Raw genomic sequence first — 11,837 nt, forward strand, 5'->3', positions numbered from 1 at the left:
CATTTATATTGAAGTTATAGCAATTTTCAATTTTATCCCAAAACGGTGAGATTAAGAAATCCAAAACTTTAAGTGTATGTTAGTATTGGTCATTACCTATGTACTTAACTTACTTTACTTATGTACACTTAAGTAGCACACACCAAATCCCATCAAAAATCGAACAAACGATGTAGTCTGTAGACACATCCACACACACACATCTCTTTGAAAACCATATGGGTTCAAGAGGACCAAAGAACGAATATTTTTATCTTGTATTTATATTTATATCATTTAAAAACGATGATTTAACTCTATTACATTTTTATTCATTTTCTATAAATGTTGGAAATTCAGTAGTTTTATATTTATCAACTACAGAAACTTAATAGTTAACAAAATTGCATTAATATAAAACTAAAATCATATTAAAATTATAGGGCTACATGCCAACACTTTTTATTGTCTTAATTCGTATTTAGGTCTATTTACGTTTGTCACAAAAATATATTTACAAAAAAAAAGGTCTTATGAATATCAAAGGCCAAAATACACCTATTGTTCTGAAATTGTATACCATTAAATCTTTTAAAACAATAGGACAAAGAAAGAATGAATGCTGAAATTGCGTCTGTTGGCTAGAACAAGAAATTTCAGGCTTTTAGTACCAACTTAGATTTATTTCACAACACTACAAACCAGCTTTCAAAATCACTGATAACGATAAGTTAACTCTTATCTCAAGAGAAAAGTAAATTGACAATGTGAAGTGTTTTGAATTTTAAATCTTAAAACAGCATTGCAATCTAGGCTCAACAATGAAATTATATGGAGTAAGCCTACGATAGGCTTAAACTACTGAAATAGAGCCAGTTAGTTAAACAAGGATAAGACAAAACAACGTTAAATTCCCGTAGTTGAACTGTTTTCAAATAAAATGCTGACATACCTCTTTTGAATATTCAATTTCAAGCAGACGAGAACTCAATGTAAACTTTTCCACAGTTAAGAGGTACTTTTGAACAGTTTTGCATTCATAGTGTACAGTACCGCTTCTAGAAGATCGACTCTGCAAAAACGTACTTGTATGCTTCGTAATTGTTGATATTTCATTTATAATTTACAATACAGTTTTTCACAACAATGAAATGAAGTTAGTCACTGGAAATAGACCTTTCGACTTGTAAAACAAAAGGCTTGTTTTGGTGTGTTTCATGCCTTTGTTTGACAACGATAGAGTACGTGGAAGTGTAATAAATGTTTCTATAGTATTTTAAGGTTACATTTACAGTTTGTGCATTTATTTTTGGTTTAGCTTTCATCTCTGTTGTTTTTTACCACAGAACAATCAAGGGTAAAAAATATATATATTGTTTGTCGATTTTCCCCCATAGAAGAAAAACTATTATCTTATTCGTCATGTTAAGATCCAAGCTGGAGACTAGTCCTTTGTTCTAACGACCACACTAGGTTAGGTTAGGTTGAGTAACCACTTTATTTTAAGGTAAATGTTTTGTAATAACCTAACCTAACCTAACTGGTGTGGGTCGGTGTAACATAAGAGTACCGAGACTACTATAACAATTTGCTTTAAGGTTCTTAGAAGCCAAAAATATAAGGGTTTAATCTTTGCCAATGTCAAGTCGAATGTTATAAACAGTAGCTATCGAAAAATTATGCGAGAATGTTAAGAAAGTCTTTAAATAGTTTTTGACACGTCACAACTCCTAGTTTAAATTTATTACAGGGAACTAGTTAAGGAAGAATTACAGAACTTATGCATCCATGGGACTTAGTTCTTAGTTTAGTTTTCTTAGTTAGTTTCTTAGTTTTTATACTACAAGAACAAACGGTGATGCAGTATTATAAATGTTTTGTAATTTTTCAATAGCTGCCAAACAAAGCGACAATTTTCTCACTACTAATACTAATCAATATTGCTTATTTCTGCACACTTTCGCTTCACTGTACTATTCTTTTTATTTTACGCTCTTTTCCTTGGTCAAACTCTAGATTTTCATTTAAAACTACGAAATAGTTTTAACCTGCCGTAACCAATTGCTACATTTAAATTATTCACTTTTTAATAAAATTTAAGAACACGATAAGAATGGTGAAATTTTTGTGTCAAATCAACATAGTAAATAGAAATAGCCAAAATATGTTTGTTTGATCAACTTTTAGGCAAAATGCAAAAATTGCAAGTATAAACTGTTTTTCTCTCCTCATACAAGGAAAGAAGGGCATTTTACATGATTGTCGATACAATTATGTAAAATGCCCTCCAATGAAAATGTACATGATGATTTTATAACCGTAGAAATAATGTAATTCGTGTGCCAAATTACGCTTTGCATACACACTAATGACTATTTTCCTGTTAATGATTGAGCTTGATGAAGTTAGCTAAAATTGATTTACCTAATTGAAATGTCAAAGCAACTAATTGATCAAAGTCTTCTGAATTGCAAGTTGGATTGATCTGAATTTGTTTAGCTTTACAAATTATTGAATCACACAATTTGTTAAGGACTGAAACAAACGAGTTTGTAATAATTACTACAATTAATCTCAGAACAAAGTTAAAAATATTCTAATAATTTTATTTTTATAAATTGTGTACTTCTCTACAAATTTATGTTTGGAGATAAAGTATAAACGTATTATATCATCATCATTTTATATAAAATGGTTACCACAATTATAGAAATTTCAAATAAAGTGTAGATGTTTTAGGAAAAAAGACCACAGGGGCCAGTTGGGAAACATAAAAAAACTACATACAAAAACTATCGATAGAACAATTTAATTACTCTTATGTGGTGTTTTTTTTTTAAATAAATGCACATAAAAATATAAACAAGTGTGTAGGTTGAATTTCATTGGCTTTGACAAGGCAAACATTAGAAATACATCGCTTGAGGACTATCAATACACTACTGTTACATCAACATGAAACAGGAAAGAAATATTAAATACCCAACAATAAGCATTGTTTAGTTAAACCCAATAAAATATATTAATATTATTTATAAATATTTTTATTATTATAAAAATTTATAATATTTTAAAATACAACAGCTATCTTGAAAACTTTGACTTAGGCTTAAACTGTAACTGTGTCTGGTATCCAGTTTTGCTGATCATACCTTATATTTGTACGGAGTAGCAGGGCTGATTCGATCCCTCCTTCTTCAGTTTAATGATTAATTTGTCATCTAAACGGACAAGAAAAACGCTATTTGTTGTTAAAAAAATTTGTTGTCCGATGACATTATAAATGCAAAAGGTGTTTAACATAGAAATTTTGCACGAGTGGCTTAGGAGTTTACAGAAGACTGTATATTCGGACGAGACCAACAGTTTTTAATGAGAAAGTGGTTAAAGTTAAAGGAACTAACTGTGCTTGCTGATCAGTGTGCTGAGGCTTTAATATCCGAAGTCAGTAGAGACGTTTTCTAACACTTCTTGATCTCTTGCTTAGTCTCATTGAGATCTGAAGGTGAAATTCATGTCTTGAGACTGCAAATTACAATGATTTGCATGACTTGTTTTCTATTACCTTTTTATTTTATACTAATCTACATTCTATACTAGCTATATAATATAGATTCTACATTAACGTTTGCGTGTGATACTCGTGTTGTGGGTTCGTTGTCTTCATCAACACCATCATCTCTCTTGTTGTCATTTGTTTCAGCCACAGATTCAATTATTTGTTCGTCACTCAATTCCTCTTCTGTTTTGCAATCAATGTCAGCTGTAACCATCCATTCACGTACATCATTAGACTCAACTTTCGGTTGTATATCCCTCACAATCGCTGGTGTCTACATCTTCTTCAACACTCGTGTCAGGTGCTGCTGCTTCTTGTATTTCACCAATTGTTCCTGGTTCTGTTTCATTTTCATTGGTTTTATTGGTTTCATTGGTTTCATTCATTATTGGCCACAGTTTGCGCCAGGTGCTGCTGCTTCTTGTATTTCACCAATTGTTCCTGGTTCTGTTTCATTTTCATTGGTTTTATTGGTTTCATTGGTTTCATTCATATTTGGCCACAGTTTGTGTCAGGATTTCTCAAGTTTGTAGGCTGACATTTCTTCTCAAGCATCGGCAACTGCGTAGATAACATCTTTTATATTGGTTGCTTTCATTGCCTCAAACAAGCTGCTCAAATGCCGAAGACATCGTTTTCTTTAAAAATAACCTTTTCTGTGGCACTAGAAATGTAATCTACTTCGATTTCCCCGTTGAACATAGAAGGACATGGCGCGGTTCTCTAAATCCTCCTATTTTTTTAAGTCATCAAGGCTACTGTATGTTTTCACGTTTTAAGGTTAGATCGTGTACTTAACAGAAATGGTTATTAATTTTTTTTGTTCTTGAGTTGGAAACAAAAGAACACAGTGGACACTTTCATTTTATTTCAGATTGCGCCGAACGTTGTGTTTGGTCGTTTGGTGTCTACTAGGTTCGCCTTGCAACCAAATACTGATTCGCAATCAGAACAAGAAAAAGTATTTTTTGGGAGACGTAATGGTGTTTCACGACGCTAGCTTATATTCCTCTTCAGGTTACCTTTGACACTCGTTTTGTAGGCAAACTTGTCACATGAAAATGCTTCATTCAACGAGATATGTATTGAACCAATATGACATTGCAATTTCTGCTTGTAACAATATGTCTTGTCACAAAAAACACATTTATCTCCTTGTGCATTGATTTTGTGTACTCGTGTTATATGTCGGCTTAGATTTTTTTTTGAAAGTTTTTTTTTGCAGTAGCCGCATTGAACTGACGATATTTTTTTACATCTTCCATCTGCAATAAAATAAGAGTTTAATAAAGGTGCTTCATTATCTAAAAGAAATTTGCCATAAACATTTGTTTATTAAATACATCGATTGTATTCTTAGGTGAACCAGGATCCATGACGTCATAATGTCATGATTAAGTGAGTTAAAGCTGAGAAATCGTCAGTTACAGTGTCTAAATACTGTACGTCCAATTTCTATACTTAATAATTACTAGGGGTGACATGACATGGGGTCCACAAAAAAAAACTCTGTGGATGTTTTATTTTTTTAGATTTTTTTTAGTTGTTATCTAGTTTTTTTTGTTTAGACTCCAATCAGTGGGCCCCCCCCCCCCAATAGACAGTTTAAATGTGACCATCTTTTTTGCGCCACCCTGTATTAATAGACTGTGGAATACAATAGACCAAAATCTGTATTTCGGTTTGAGAAATGTAGTCTTCAACATTCGTGTTCAGGATATATTTTGGAAAAAAACTAAGTTGGTGATGTGACCAACTTTGAAATCTTGAAGCAACATCGTCAATCCCAACTGAGTCAACAAAAACTTGTTTTATTACTTCCTCTCTTTAACAGAAAGTGATGGAGTTTAACAACTTTCTCCTAAACTGTGATTGAATTTGGTAGTTCAAGTAGTCTTGAACCAACTAATTGACCTCTTTTTGGTTTCTTACGTACACCAACGAGTAATGCAGTTTTAGGTAGGTAGAGTTGGTAGTAAAGTGATTATGTTTATTACATATATGGTATATGAGCCATTAAAGTAAGTGAAAAGGGTCGTGGTTCTTTAAGTTTCTGTCTATCTTTTTATTCATTTATTTATTGACCAACGGCTGACGCCAATACATAAGAAGATTTAGATTATAATACAATTTAAAGAAAAATAACAAGTGCAAAATGTGAAAAAATTCAGAACTGTTACAAGCAATAGCATTTGACAACAATAATTTAACAATATAAACAAATAACAATAAATAACAACAATAAATACAAGATAACAAACAGGAAGATGTTAACAATAACAATCTCTGATTCAAGAAAATTTTGATAACTAATAACTAATTTTGAAAATGAATATAACGAATGTCTATTTTTGTTTTTAGTTGTCAAGTAAATTTGTTTGAATCTACTTGGCCTACCAAGTGCTTATTGTTATTACCAAAGTTAGATTCTATTCATGTGCAATGAATCAACCAAGTTTTGAAAATTCATATCTTGAGGTGTTTTCAACAAGTTGAGTAAACAATTCTTTGACTGTTTTAATTAAGTAAGATGAGAAACTAACAGAAACGGCTGACAAAATGTTTTATCTTTACATTAAATTCTCAAGTGCCTCTATAATGTAGAATTAAATTATCGGCTCAAACACTTGTACTAACTAGCTATCACTTACTAAAGTTGCTAGCAATGTTTTTACAATATTTACGAATTTTTGTTTCAAAGCTTGAGCTGAAAGAATGTTTTAGTTAGGACAATACAAGTCATAAAGCAAATTTCCGTCGTTTTCTACTTCAAATAAATCTGGAACCTTTATTTAAATCACAATTATTTTTTTTTTTAATATATGCGTTTGATTTTTTACTTAAGTTGCTTTGCTCAAAACTTTGCGCCGAAAGAATGTAATAGTTAGGACAATGCAAGTCCTAAAGATCTCCATTTTTCTCCCTCCATCGGAAGTTCTGTCTTTTAGAGATAAGCGATGTAAGGAAGGAAACACGTCTGCAAAACATTCTCACAGACCTTTCCATTTTTCACAACTTTTTCATTTTATCTCACACAGAACAACCTATTCGAAACAAATTCCAAGCTTAGAACACAATAAAACGTATTGTCTTAGATTTGACATGAGTAAGCCAGCGTAAAAGTTAAAATTATTTGTTAGCTTAATATAACCTTTATAACTATTCTAAAGTAAGCTTAACACTTTGCCTACTAGTCGACACACTCCTGTGTATGAGAGGTATACAGTCAAGTAGCACCACAACTTTTAAGTTATTACTTACAATGATTCAGGGCCAATTTTTAAAAATTCACCTACTGTATATTGTAAAAAAAACTGAGAAAAAGGGAATTTGTAATGTAACGCGTCGCTGTGTTTATAAAGTGATTTAGTCTATTCTACATTATCGAAGAACTTGGGAGTTAATTGTAAAGATAACACTTTTAAGCAGCTGTTTGTGTTATTTTTTCGTCTTACTTAATTAAACGCTGAGTGTACACTTTTAAAGTGAGTGTAAAAAGTTAGAGGAACTGACTATATTGAATAAACAATAACGTCTCTAGACAACAATAAAATCAGCTGATCAGTTTGTAAACGAGTACGTTGACTTTTACTACAGCTGCCATAAAAGGTTGGGTGTTTTTTGTGAATTTTAAAGACAGTCAAAAGGTGTGCAATTTTTAAGCCATCCAAATGATGGATAATTGCTCAAAAAGACACTTTTGGGGCTATGTAATATTTTATTATGGTTTGAAATAATCTAAAACAGCTTTTTGCCTCCAGCTTCTATTAGGAGCTCAACTTTGTTTAGTAAATATACGTATTACTAAAGCTGCCATATCTCAGTTAATATTCGTCCAATCTTAAAAGTAAGGTGTCAATCGATTTGTATTTAAATTGCCTTAAAAATGTTATTCTAGTAAAATGTTTGTAAAATTAACGGGTTTTGAGTTATTTAAAAAACAAAATTGTAAATGGCCGCCATTTTGTTGTATGAATTTTAAAAATTGTCATAATTTTTTGTAAGTTGATCTAGTTGTCATAAATGTTTGTGCCAAGTTTCAATGTCGCATCTATTATCACTTTTTTGGAAAAATATTAATACGAGAAAAAACAAAATGGCGACGTTGTGAGCAACTAAGGACTTCCGGTTGATTATAGGATATTTGAATATGTTCCTTACCCAGGAATGATACCATAAAATATCGGAAACGAATTCTGTAACACTTTGTATTGTCTCAAATAAGAATGGATGTCGGTAAAGCAGAACGCGTTTGCCGGTAATGCAGGATAATGAAGGTTCTCGCTCTATCCTTTGCTAACTGATTTGGCTACTCATGCCGAATTTATTCCTCGCCTTTACAACTGACTGATTTCTCTTTTATCAATTTTTAAAAAACAATTAATAAGTGAAAAAACAAAATTTCTGTCGGATTTGGTGGAGACTCATCATGGCGATCCGCAAGGGTCGATCATAGGACCTTTGTTGTTTATTATTTAAGATAAATATATGCTTTATAATTTACAGAATGAATGTGTTTCTTGTTATATGTATGCTGATGATGTGTTTCTAAATTTTAAAACTCATAAGGACTTGCAGAATGGAATCACTGTTGGCTCTGTTAATACTATGGTAGACTGGTGTAATGTTAATAAACTATCTTTAAATTTAAATAAAACGCCAGATCTGAAAATTTCTTATGCTAACACAGATTCTCATCAACAACCTGTTAAATTTTTAGGTATCTTAATTCAGAGCAACTTGAAGTGGGGATCACATATAGTATTTGTAGCTGTTAAAATATCCAAAGGTATGGTTTATATTAAGGAAATTACAAAATGTTGTTTCAATGGAAGTTCTGCTTACTGTTTACTATAGCTACATACACTGTCATCTTACCTATAGTACCATTCTTTGGGCTAATTGTGGTTATGTAAAATTTTTATTTGTGTTGCAGATTAGATTAATTGCTGGTGTTCCACCGAAAACTTCACCACCGAGAATATTTTGACGATTACTTTGACCTTTATGTTTGATTAATTCACTGTTTACATATTGACGCAGCTTAGACAGCATTGTATGATTTTTGTACATTGTTGTCTTGGAATAAAGATTGATTGATTCGATTTTATTTTATTTAATTCTTGGTTATTTCACAGTCACCACACAACACGCTTGTATGTGACTATTGTTTTTAAATATAGAACCAATATCCATAATTTTGTCAAAAAAGGCTGAGGCCTAATTACACTATTTTTAAATGGTCATCATTTTACAACCTTTTATTTGACTGTTCGAAACGAGATAGGGTTTGAGTATGGTGAGTGTCAAACAAGAATTGAAGTGGTATAGTATGACAGTCAGTACAGCTAAATTATTACAGTTGCCCCAGAACAGATGTCATGCAGTTTCAATCCTTCAGGCTAGTTAACACCAGCCATATTTTAAAATATATTTTTATTTGTTGACTCAAAAAGAGCTTAAATATAAAATGTCTATGCTCATCCTTGTCAATATAAATGTTTGTTTTAAAATTTATCCTAATTAAATTATGCTGATAAGCCAAACACATGACATTTTCAACATCAATTTGTTTGCAGTAAAATGAAATAGGCCTATAGTTTTATGATTAGGACATAGTGCAAATTGATCCACATTCATTTAGTAATGAGTTTCACTATTTATGCTGGAGGTGAAATATAACTACTTTTCTTATTACTTTAAATATACAACTACATTAATATGACAAATAATTCAAATAATTTATTTTTTAATAGATCTAAAACAAATAAATTAAATTTATCTAAATTTAAAATATGACTGTATCCGCTAAAAGTTTGGAGGAGCAAATCAAAGCAAAGAATTGATAGCTTTCATACAAGTTAACTTAATATTTTTCTTTCATAACCCAACCTCCAACCTCCCTGTTTTCTTGAACCTGTGTTAAGTTTTTATAAAATATTATTTGTAAAACAGAGTGTTTAAAGTGTGTGCATAAATTTGTTGACAGTCTTATTTTATTCATTTTGGGTCTAAAATAAAACAAAATTGAAATAACAATCAAACTAAGCTTTTTATCAAGCTGAGGGTTTCTTGTGGACCTAATTAATTTTACCATGGGACCTAAGCTACCTCCTAGAATGGGATGTTTGCTAAAACCCCCATGGCCAAAAACATTCAATTTATAATTTCAAAAAATGTAATTTCATAAAGCTTTGAAACCACTTATTGGTGCTAGACACCACATAAGTGTACCATGGAATGCATCCTCTGTATCTACTTCTATGTGGCGTAGAGATTAAAATTATTTTAACCTGAGAGGTGCAAAGTCTGAAAGAATTTCACACATTCCCCGGATACTTCCGGCAAATTGGACAGGATTTATTCTGCAGCAAAACACAAAACGAAAAAATAGGCAATCCCCTGTTATGTATCCTCTGTATCTACTTCTATGTGGCGTAGAGATTAAAATTATTTTTACCTGAGAGGTGCAAAGTCTGAAAGAATCTCACACATTCCCCGGATACTTCCGGCAAATTGGACAGGATATATTCTGCAGCAAAACAAAAAAAGAAAAAATAGGCAATCCCCTGTTATGTATCCTCTGTATCTACTTCTATGTGGCGTAGAGATTAAAATTATTTTTACCTGAGAGGTGCAAACTCTGAAAGAATTTCACACATTCCCCGGATACTTCCGGCAAATTGGACAGGATTTATTCTGCAGCAAAACACAAATCGAAAAAATAGGCAATCCCCTGTTGGTAGCATTCTGCCTATTTTCATAAATTAGGGGAATAATTTTCTCCCCTACGACCAGTTTCGTAAATCTAAATCTATTAACAAATTCATTCTTAACATAAACTTCAAACGGATTTGTAGGGAAGTTTTCGTTTAGCCTATGTGCCCGATTTTCAAGCAGATCATTATCGATGTGGTCCATGAATTCAATGAAATCATCTTCTAAAATATTTGTATCCATTGTAGAATTGACGTGTGTAGAAAGAAAATAAATATTTCGTATGATTAAAAAATAAAGTAAATAATACAAGTATGAACAAATAATTTAACTAACCAATCTACTAGAAAAACGCCGGGTCAACGGGAAAATTGCCAATTTTGCTTAAACAAAATGAACATTAACATAACCTACAAATCGCAACAAAGCAACAATACAATCAAAGAGGCCTTGAATAATGAACGGAAGTAGAAACGTTACTGAATACCAGTAAGAAGAAAGGTAAGGAATAAGGAACAAGGAATAGGTGAAGGATCGTTCATGAATTCCGCCCTAAGTATGCTACTTTTTTACGTTATCTTTGAAGTTTATTTTAGAGACATATAATAACAGGGTGGCTAGTGACCTGGAAAACCTGGAAAACCTGGAAATGTCAGGGAATATTAAATATCTGGAAAAGTCATGGAAAAGTCAGGGAATTTTGTCATAAGTCAGGGAAAATTGTAAAATGTTTAAAATAATTTTAATAATTGTTAGGAAAGGTCTATCTGGTGAGAGTACGTATGCCGTGTGGGTGAAAACTAAGAAAAATGTCTGTACAAATAAATTTTGTATTTTTGTACAAATTAAATTTTGTTATAAACTCATCAAACTCATCTTATCAAACTCAGTTTAATTTTATTAAGGCAAGTTGCAAAGTTTGAATATAACCTAGCCTGTATCTATAGATTTTATGTATTTTTTTGAAACATAAGATATTCTTCAGATAAAGATTAGTCCTTTTGAAGAATTGGTCAGGATTAAAATTGTAATTTTGAATTTGTCGATCAGGGAAAGTTTAAAAAAATCATGGAATTGTCAGGGAAAAGTCAGGGAATTTTTCAATGTGATTTCACTAGCCACCCTGAATAACAAGTTACATATAATAACAAGTTACATATAATAACATGTAATAACATATTTACAACAGTTTGTATGAACTACTACCACAGTATGTACCTGGGATTTTACAGCTCCCCAAGGCCCTGCAGGTAGGCCCTCAGTTCATTCAATGCTTTATGAGTTTCATCTTGTCCTTGTTGGTTGAACTGCTCGGTTGTGATAATTGCCTGTGCATTGAAGGATAATGTGATCGTCCCCCTTGGCCAGGGCCAGAACCACGCCTTTAGCCGTTGCCATAAATGGGCTTAAAGCTGTAATGCCATTTTTACCTGAAAACAAGTAACATTATTTAGCATAATAATAATAAACTATACCACATTACACACACATATGTACCAAGACAATGAATGTAATAGAGGCAAAAACGAACTGTTAGATCTGTCTAGTGCATTTTGGCAGATTTTGCTAGCGCTAGAATCAA

The sequence above is a fragment of the Macrosteles quadrilineatus genome, unplaced genomic scaffold (assembly GCF_028750875.1).
Source record: "Macrosteles quadrilineatus isolate MER2022 unplaced genomic scaffold, UCM_ALF_1.0 Scaffold_2__2_contigs__length_208266976, whole genome shotgun sequence".
Lineage (NCBI taxonomy): Eukaryota > Metazoa > Arthropoda > Insecta > Hemiptera > Cicadellidae > Macrosteles > Macrosteles quadrilineatus.